Genomic DNA, 10,228 nt, shown 5'->3' with positions numbered 1-10,228 from the left:
CTCCTCTCCTCTCCTCTCCTCTCCTCTCTTTTTAGAGTTGACTTTAAAACATAGGATACCCACTTTAAGTCAAATTTCTGCTGAGCCCCTCATGATCTTTAATGAGTGAGTATCAAGGACTTGCATTTGATAAACCAGACAGCGCTGTCCTCTGGAAGCCAGAAACCAAAAAGCATGCAGCCCAGCATAGCAGGACAGTAAAACTACACATCACAAACCTGAGACTGTTCCCAGTCCAGCACCATGGAAGTGGGTGCAGGGAGCACATAGCTGGGAGCCATCATCTAGGGAGAGAGCCAAGAGTGCCCAAGTGGTAAAGAGCTACGACGGGGTTCGCCTAAAGTCTGGAAAGGGTAAGGAGCACATGGGCTTCAAATAGACCACAAGTCAGTCATCCAACAAAAGGGACCAAGAGCCTTTCCTCTCGCCGTGTTAAGATCGTGGCAGAACAAAAGAGAGCAAATCAGACCCCCCTAGAACTGGAGCTATGGCTGTTTGTGAGCCGCCATGCTGTTGCTGGGAACGGAACCTCTGGTTCTTTCCAAGAACAGCAAGTGCTTTTAACCTCTGAGCCACCTCTCCAGCAAACCAACTGACAGTGATGCCCAAAAGAAACATAATTTCTATTGCCATCATGTCTCACCCAGTCCTACACTCACAGCGGTTATACAAAGACAAGTGCAGTTCTGAGAAACAGTCAAGTTGAGGAGACACACTGTACCCACATGACGATGCTAGCGTGAAGTAAGGGGGTGGGGCAGCATAAATGGAGGGCCTCCAGAGACCTGAGAGGTCAGAGATGTCATCACGAAAATGAAAGCTCATCCAGGGAAGTTTACCCAGCTAGCTCACCCAATGCCACATCCAGCAGGGGGCAAAGCCACCTTTCCTGCGCGAATGACTTCAGGGCCAGCTCTCCAAAGATGCCCAGGTGAGGGAGGGGCCAGGTCTGCACAGCCCCTCAGACATCCGCATGGCCCCAGGTAGCCGCTTGGATCAGGAATGTTCATCTGGCCTTTGGTGGTAACTGACCTCTGCTACTGCGGGGCCAGGGACCCAGAGATGGCCCTAGGTAGCAGCATGGGCCAGGACCTCCCCATCATTATCAGCTACTTATACCAGGCTGTTTCTCACTAGTCTCCAGCTCCACCTCTCTTCCTTGTATGCACATCCTTCTACTTCTCTTTCTCTTCCATCTCTCCACCACGTGCTCACCCTAGTGGTTCCATAGGCCTCTCCGGGTGTCTGGGGTTGTCTCAGGAGTGCTATGCCTCCCACACACCCCATTCCACCCCACCCCACCCCTTGTACATGTGGCACTGGGCAGGGATCGTCTCAGGTGTGGTCTGCCATGAGGCTGGACTGGGGATAGTCTTAGGCTTATTTTACCCACCAGGATGTGTGATGCCAGGCTGGACGGGGCGTTTTCTTGATTGCTAATTAAAGCAGAAAGACCCATCTGACTGTGGGTGGTGCCATCCTTCGACAAGTGGGCCTGGGCTAAGTAGATGAACATGAGCCTGGCCGCAAGGCAGTGAGCAGTGCTTCTTCATGTCTCTGCTTCAAGGTCAGGCTTTGAATTCCTGCCTTGGCCTCCCTACATGATGGACGGTAACCTGTAACATGAAATATGCCTTTTCTTCCTCATTTTGCATTTGCTCATGGTGTTTATGACAGCAATAGAAAAGCAAACAAGAATGCTGTAAATATATATAATATAGATGTAGACAAAGGAAGTAAAAGGCCTATTAATCCCCCTCCCCAATGTATTTTGATGCTTCTGATTTTTGTTTATTTAATTAATTGGTTTTCATTATTATGAATGCTATAACATAAAACAACCCTGAGGGCATATTTGATAAAACCTCTGCTTCTTGCTTGTAGAAAGTTGAAAAAAAATAATATTCCTACACATTTTGATGGCTGCTACCAAATTGCCCTTCCAGATTGATGCAGTAGTTTAGGTTTTGTCAACACGTGGGGATGATTTAAGACATGGGGGGGTGTCTTAAATAACGCTGTGAAGTTAAGAAACCCACAAAGTCAAGTTCTTCCTCTCTTGTAAGTGAAGCTAGCCTCGCAGACCAGAAACCACCCCCACCCTTGATAAACATTGAATGATCGTTGCATTTACTTAAAGTTTTCAATATATGTGCATATGAATTAGTTACGGCTCCCACTCTGGAGTGTGCTCAGATTAGAAGGACAATATGAAGAACAAAACACCTTGCATGCAACCTGAGACCAGACAGGTCATGGGCCTAGGGGAAACCCAATACTATTGCTCTCCTAAAAGGACCTAGCAATAGCATGACTCCTAACGACATACTGCTCTCCCTGAGAGAGAGTTTCCCGGAAACTTAGTCTCCGGGAGCTGTAGCATTCCATAGCACGTATGCTCCAATTTTGTCCTTGCAAATGGATCTGTGTGCTTCCTTTCAGTATTGTTTTGTTATAGGTGCCTCCAAGCAATGACTTGCCAAATACCTAAGCAAAATCGAACTTTGCTTCCTGGCCTTCACCAATGCCCTAGGTAGTCCTTGAGCCAACCCTGGGCTTGGAATTCAGTAAGAATGTTGCCTATTCAGTGACATTTAGAATTGTCTCTAGTATTGTAAGAGAGATAGTGAAAGAAATCAGGCTTTAATATCTACTACATAGAGTTAGAAATCTCAGGGCAAGCTTAGCAAAGTAAGTTTAGAATTCTTATTATAGTTATGTATGGCAGACTACATTACTTATTAGTAGAAAAGTCCCCCCACACTACCACTCAGAATAAAAGCCAAGTCACTCCCATATACAGGAATTTACAATGGTTTAGGAAGTAGAACCAGCTGTGGTTTTAGAGTATTGCATTATTCATGAGATGGTTAGCTAGAGTGGAACTCCTTAATTAGAACCATGACTTAGGTGTGAAAGTCCTTGCCCTGGGAGTGTATAGACCTCACACCTGGCTTCTAAGACTATAGCTGACCTTAGATAAAGCTGACTTTGTCTCAGTTGTTTTATTGCTCAGTTCCTGACAGTCTTTGTGTTTACATCCCTCTGTTTTGTGTAAGAGTCACTAAGCATCCGGTAACCTCATTTGTATCTTGCCGATGTGTCACCTAACTTCCCTGTTTTTTTCTGCATAAAAAGTTTGATGTTCGATTTGACAAGTTACATTCAGATTCAGCACACTCCCTTGTGTCCTGTCTGTTTGTCACCCCATTATCACCAACTCTATGCCCATCTGTCTGAGACCCTGATTCCCACGGATTGAGGGGGGCCGACTAGGCCCGGTCCATGGCACTCAGAGGTGTGTCTTCTTGCAGTAGATGGGAACTAACTCAGAGACCCACCACTAGACAGTGAAAGACTGAAAGGTTCTGGAGCAGTTGGTCCAGATGAGATGTTTTCACCAAGCCCTCCCCCTCCCCCCAAGGCTCAGGGATCTATGCAGAAAAGAAAGCAGAAAGATTGTAAGACCAAGGGCTGATGGGTGACTCCAAGGAGACAGTGTCTTCTAGACACACCAGGACTGATGCCCAGATTAACTCATAGAGACTGTGGCAGCATGCATAGACCCTCTACAGACTCAAGCAAAAAGGGGTCCCAGCACAGAGAAAGGGAAATGGACATGGGGGTCCTACCCCTTACCAAGAAGCTGTTTGCACTTGAGACCTCCTGGAAAAAGGAAAATCAATTTTCTCCAATGGAGTGGCCACTGTGTCTATCAACCAAGCTCTATGAAAGTCCCAATGCCCAGAATTAATTGGCCAATCTCGTTTTGTTTTGTTTGTTTTGTTTTGTTTTGTTTTGTTTTGTTTTGTTGTGGGCTTTTGTTTGTTTGGGATTTTTAGTGTGTGTGTGTGTGTGTGTGTGTGTGTGTGTGTGTGTGTGTTTGCCTGATTGACTTTTTGTTTGAGAGAGAAAGAACAGGAATTGGGTGGGAAAGGAGGTTGGGAGAATCTGGAAAGTATTGTAAGGGGAAATATATTATCCAAAAAAAAATTTTTGGAAAATAAATTTAATTAGAAAACGATCCAGTTCGAGGTAGAGATGCCTTCCTCTACTCCCTCATCCCTCACCATCTATGACAGGCAGAAGAGCTGACCCTGGGGTCATAAGAACGGGAGAACTGGCCCAATCCCTCACTAGCTCCAACACTAAGAAGAGTGGGCCCAGCACTTCGCCTGAGCAGCAGGGTACAGTTGGCCTTGGTAGTGGGTCAGCTGGTGAGCCAGCCCTGAGGGCACAAGAGCAGTTGGTCTGACCAGCTCAGATACCTCTCAGGCCCAGATCCAGAGCTTTGAATTGGCTTACCCCAACATGTACCCATGGATGAACTGCTCAAGTGTGTGAAGGGGCCAGTCCTACAGACCCAAAACTACAGGATCTCCATGGCACAGGGTAACAATAGGATATCAGAGAGGAATCCCAGTAAGGTTCCAGGGCTAGCGTATCACAAAACAGAGCTCCTGTACCAGGCCAGGGAACCATTGCAGTGAACATTTGCAAGCAAAGAAGTGTGGACAAAAGGGTATACTGTAGGATACACCACAGCTTCCACAGTGAGATTTTTTTTTCTCTGTTGACAGGGAGGTTGCAAGGGTGGAGGGTGGGAAAGAGGGGAGGAGGAGATGAGCAGGATTGGGGTGAATGATGTCAAATTCACAAAGAAGCAATAAAAAGTTTTTTAAAAACCCAGTTAATATATATATATATATATATATATATATCTTCAGTACAAGATGAAATGTAGTGAATAACCTCGTCCTGTGAAAGTCTGGTTCATGAAAGGAGAAGTAATTCTTTCTCAGTGAGGTGCTCACCGGGTGCCTTATGGAAGAGCGGGTCTTTTATCTCAGCTTTTAGCGCTGGCCAAGATTGGAACTATGTCCTCAGAAATCTCCCAGACACAGAGAACATTGAGAACCTCAAGTGCCATACAAGTGAGTGCCAGCCAGGCAGCTGTGGACAGCGGCTAGGTGTTTCCTGGGACTGGGAAGCATTAAAGTCTAACCTGTAGCTTCCTTCGTGTTAACAAGGAAACACGAAACTTCTCTTTTCTTTGAGAAGATTTCTACGTAGTTTCAGTTATTCTCACGTTGGCTAGCAGAGTTACTGCCATCAAATGGGTTCTATCCTGCAAAGGCCACACCTTCCGATGATCTGCTTCCTCTGCTGAGCTTAACCCTGCTTAGTACTTCGTACCTGGGCTTTCTCGGGAGAATGTAATCTACGAAAGTAACAACTCTGAAAGAAATTAAGTCTTTTCTAAATGTATTAGGGTAATTATGCCCATTAGATTAACAAATGATCATCTCAGCTAAGAAACTATGGCAGCTTGAAAAATCACTGCCGAGATCAGAATGGCTTTATCAAATTTACCCCGCAGAGGAATGGTGCCGTGGGCTATAGCCACATATGGCAACGTGAGCAAATAGCTCTGCAAATTCACTCAATATGTCTGAGAAGTGCACGTATTGTGTCCTCTAAATTGATGAGAGCGAAGTTTACCTGGGCCTTGGAGTTTACATCAACTCTCCAACAAATACACGGTTGAAACTCAGGGACAGTCCTCTCTGTTCTCAGTAATAGCATCACACAATTTCAAGTTCTCCTTCTGTCTTAACAGCACTTTCTTCTCTAACTATTTATTAAAACAGACTTTGTTTTCATCATGAGAAGAGTGTCACAGATAATGCAGTGGCAAGATATCAAGAGTCAGAGCTTGAGGACTGGCTGGCCTTAAGGAGCCCCGGAGCTGCTGGTGGGGAATATGTAGCAGTCAGACCTCCGTAAGAAGTGGGACCCATGTATGGTGAATGAGGTGGTAAATCCAGGACCTGGTTTTAGATGAGGAGTTATTTTCTCACTCGGCTTCTTCAAAAGAAGAACGTGGCCATTATCAGTCTTTGGTTCTGGTGTGGAGGTGGAGATGGCTGACTCCGACTGCCAGCCTGACTTCCAGGCTCCACAGCTTCTGTATGGAAAAATAATTCAAATAGCAATGGCTGTTGCCAAGAACATCCCAGTGGGAGGGCAGATCTCATGTCTATTTCTCAGGAATACTGGAGTACACTGGTGTGCGCTGACATCTGATGACACTGCTGTCAGCAACACTTACAGTTCCAGCCAGTTTTTCTTTTGTATTTCCTACTAGAAATTGGAAGGAGGTGGCCTTAGAAAGAAATAAATTAAAAATGGGAATCCCAATGCAAAGGCTTTCAAAAGAGAAAAAAAAAAAGAAAAAGAAAATGAGAAAACATCCAACAGAATGCGGAATGAGAAAGAACTTCTCACACGGTCTCAGAGGCTCTAGGCTATGGTTGCTTTTTCCCAGGCTCCCAAATCTTAGTGAAGTCATAGCAGGACCCCTGCTCCTAAAGGAAGCTAATTTCCAAGAAGCTGCCAGTACCTCTGTGTGAGTATGATCTGAGTGTACCTTGGAGGTATACGTGGTGTGGAATTTTAAGAGGTGAGCCCAAGCTATTGCAGGTGATGACTTCAAAGGGATTTGGTGTCGCTCTTACAGAGCTCTGGTTAATTCTTACAAAAGGGTGGTTGTGTCCAGCATTTCTACCCACAGAAATCAGTGTAGAACTTCTTCAATAAACTAAAATAGAAGTGCTATGGAATCCAGAGGCATCCAAAGACCCACTTTGTTTGTGGTACTCTTCACAGTAGCCAAGTCATGGAATTAGTCTACAGACCTGTTAATAGAAGAATGGTTAAAGAAAGAGTGATATAGAATAGAGTATTACTCAGCCACAGGGAAGACTATAATCATGTCATTTGTAGATGGATAGATGTAACTGGGAATCATCACATTAGGCAAATTAAGCCAGACTCTGAAAGGAGAATACTGACTGTTTTCTCTTACAGACAAAATCCAGGGTAAGGTAGAAGGGAGGGTGTGGTCTTTCCAGACAAGAGAGTCTGCAAGACGGCTCAGGAGGCGGCGGGAGGGCTCACCACACAAGCTGGATGACCTTTGTGTGGTCCCTGGAACCTACAGATGAAGGAGAGAACAGACTCCAAAGGTTATTTTCTGATCTTCATACACGTGTAGTGATACTGCACTCTCTCTCTCTCTCTATCTTTCTCTCTCTCTCTCTCTCTCTCTCTCTCTCTCTCTCTCTCTCTCTCTCTGTGTGTGTGTGTGTGTGTGTGTGTGTGTGTGTTTCTGTCTCTCTCTCACACACACATATGCATTCATGCATACACACACACACACACACACACACGACACATAAAATATTTTTTTTTAAAAAATCAAAGAGGAAGGATTCCAGGGGAAGAAAGTTAGTATATGTGAATGTATGGGGTGAAAATTATCAAATCACATTATATACATATATAGAAATATCATTGTTTCTGTTCTTTTGTACAATTACTATATATACTAATAAAAGTTAGAGAAAAAGAAAGCACAGCCCTGGCCCCTATGGCACCTGCTTCACCATTTGGCTTCTGCCTACTATACTTACTCCCACCACAGTGATGACATCATTGCCATCAACCTGACTCCAGTTCCCTGCCTTCTAACCACAAAACTGAGAGATGAACCTCTTTCTTTGGCCATCACCAGGTATTTGTCAGAGCAGTGAAATATGGACTAACACAGCAGGCACGCTCAACATCTGCTCGTAAACTCCTCAGCCAAATGACAAAGACCATAAACTCACACAGTGGCTGCCTGAACAACAGTGCTTTCTGCTCAACCCGCTGTGGGCACAGCTCCAGAAAGAATCTCTTGTGCACCATGTAGAAGCATCACATGTCAATAAAAAAGCCTATGGCCAATGAACTGACGCAGGATTAGAAGGTGGGACATCCTGTAGAGAAAGAGAGGAATTCTGGGAAATAGTCAAGAACGGAAAGATTCGCCCACTCTGGGGAAATTGGATGCACGAACTGAGGAGAGTTAACTAACCACATAGCAGATCTTCAACTAGAATAAATGGCGTAAATTCCTTACAAGCTAGTCAGGGAACAAGCCCAAGGTTATGTATGGTTTAGGCAATTATTCAGAAATAATTCAATCTTGGTCGTTATTTCAGGGAACAAAGAGGCCGGTAGAAAAGCTTGTCGCTACAGGTAACAGCAGGTTCCATCAGGAAGTGCCAGGATGCTGTTGGAATGGAGAGTAATGGATTCTGCTGGACAAAAATAACCCCTTTCTCCAATAGCTCTTAATCACTATAATGTCCTTTCTCCCTACTTCCCGGAACCTGTATGAGGCCCTGGAGATGATACATAACTAAAACTATTTTTCTAGCAATAGCAACAAAGTTCAAAGTATAGGAAGGCCAAGAAGCCACTAGACAGGCACACACACAAAAAAAATATATTATTTTGGAGATGGGTGACAGAATTGAAATTTAACTTAGGAGAGTTTAAAGGTTTCGCCAAACCTTTAGTTTGTTGTAGGTTGGAAAGAATTCTGAGTTTAGATGTCTAGGATGTTGTTTCTTGATATATTGCCCTCACTAACTAGAAGGAATATAATATCCTCAACAAAATAGAAAAAGCAAGTCTGGTATTAAAAGTGAACACCTTAGGACTGGTTTGCATCTTTTAGTGTTTGGGTTTCTGAGTCTTATCAAATGTCAGTTCCACCCAGGTTAGTGGTAAATCCAAATGCCACTCAAGGGAAATTACTAGAAAATGGAAGGTAGGTTCCTTCCAGTCGGTGCCAGCTCCAGGCCACCCTTGGCACGAACTTGGCAGACAGTCCTATGGGACTCTCCACCACCACCCCCCAGGCACCCTAGCACACCCAGAATCTTAGGATCACTGGTGAATGAAATACAATATCTGTTCCAACACAACTGGGAGTACCTGGGGCCAGCAGGAACAGGAGCACAGGAACCCAGCCCGACCAGTGGCTCGGGTTACTTCCAGTTGGCACTAGTCTACCTTAGTTTCGAACTCAGCAGACAGCCCTATGGTCCCCAGAGTAGGTACCACTTCCAGGCACTCTAACAAGCCCAAGATCTTAACATCCCAGGATCCCAGAAGCGTGTTCACACCAGAATCTCACGGTCTCAGAAGAAGCTTGACTTCCAAGAACTCTGACACACCCAGGATCTCAGCATCACAGGATTCCAGAATCACAGAGAAAGCTGGACTCTGAGAGGTTATGACTCAGCCAGGTTTACAAGAAGGACAGGCTCCAATCAGATATATCAAGAGCAGGGAGCACTTGAGACAATCAGATGGTGGGAGGAAAGTGTAAGAACAGAAACAACATAAACCAAGGTTACTTGGCATCATCAAAACACAACTCTCCCAACATAGCAAGTCCTAGATACACCATCACACCAGAAAAGCAAGATATGGATCTAAAGTCACTTCTCATGATGATTATGGAGGACTATAAGAAAGACATAAATAACTCCCTTAAGGAAATACAGGAGAACACAGGTAAACAGGTAGAAGCCCTTAAAGAGGAAACACAAAAATTCCTTAAAGAATTACAGGAAAACACATACAAGCAGGTGAAAGAATTGAACAAAACCATCCAGGATCTAAAAATGGAAGTAGAAAAAATAAAGAAATCACAAAGGGAGACAACTCTGGACATAGAAAACCTAGGAAAGAGATCAGGAGCCATAGGTCCAAGCATCACCAACAGAATACAAGAGATAGAGGAGAGAATCTCAGGTGCAGGAGATACCAAAGAAAACATTGAAACAACAATCAGAGAAAATGTGAAATTCAAAAAGATCCTAACACAAAACATCCAGGAAATCCAAGACACAATGAGAAGACCAAACCTAAGGATAATAGGTATAGACAAGAAGGAAAATTTCCAACTTAAAGGTAAATATATTCAACAAAATTATAGAAGAAAACTTCCCCAACCTAAAGAAGGAGATGCCCATGAATATACAAGAAGCCTACAGAACTCAAATAGTTTGGACCAGAAAAGAAATTCTTCCCATCACATAATAATCAAAAACACCAAATGCACAAAACAAAGAAAGAATGTTAAAAGCAGTAAGGGGAAAAGGTCAAGTAACATATAAAGGCAGACCTATCAGAATTACACCTGACTTCTCCCCAGAGACTATGAAAACCAGAAGATCCTGGACAGATGTCATACAGACCCTAAGAGACACAAATGCCAGCCCAAGCTACTATACCTAGCACAACTCTCAATTACCATAGATGGAGAAACCAAGGTATTCCATGACAAAACCAAATTTATACAATATCTTTCCACAAATCCAGCCCT

The 10,228-nt window shown here is 44.1% G+C and overlaps 1 pseudogene; it reads left to right on the top strand.

Annotated features, from left to right (window-relative positions):
- The first annotated feature begins 5,764 nt into the window (after nucleotides 1–5,764).
- LOC110284551 lies at nucleotides 5,765–6,148 on the top strand (annotated as a pseudogene).
- Nucleotides 6,149–10,228: the final 4,080 nt, after the last annotated feature.

Source organism: Mus caroli, chromosome 18, assembly GCF_900094665.2.
Source record: "Mus caroli chromosome 18, CAROLI_EIJ_v1.1, whole genome shotgun sequence".
Lineage (NCBI taxonomy): Eukaryota > Metazoa > Chordata > Mammalia > Rodentia > Muridae > Mus > Mus caroli.
Note: the sequence above shows the minus strand (reverse complement) of the source record. Positions and strands in the feature narration are given on the sequence as shown.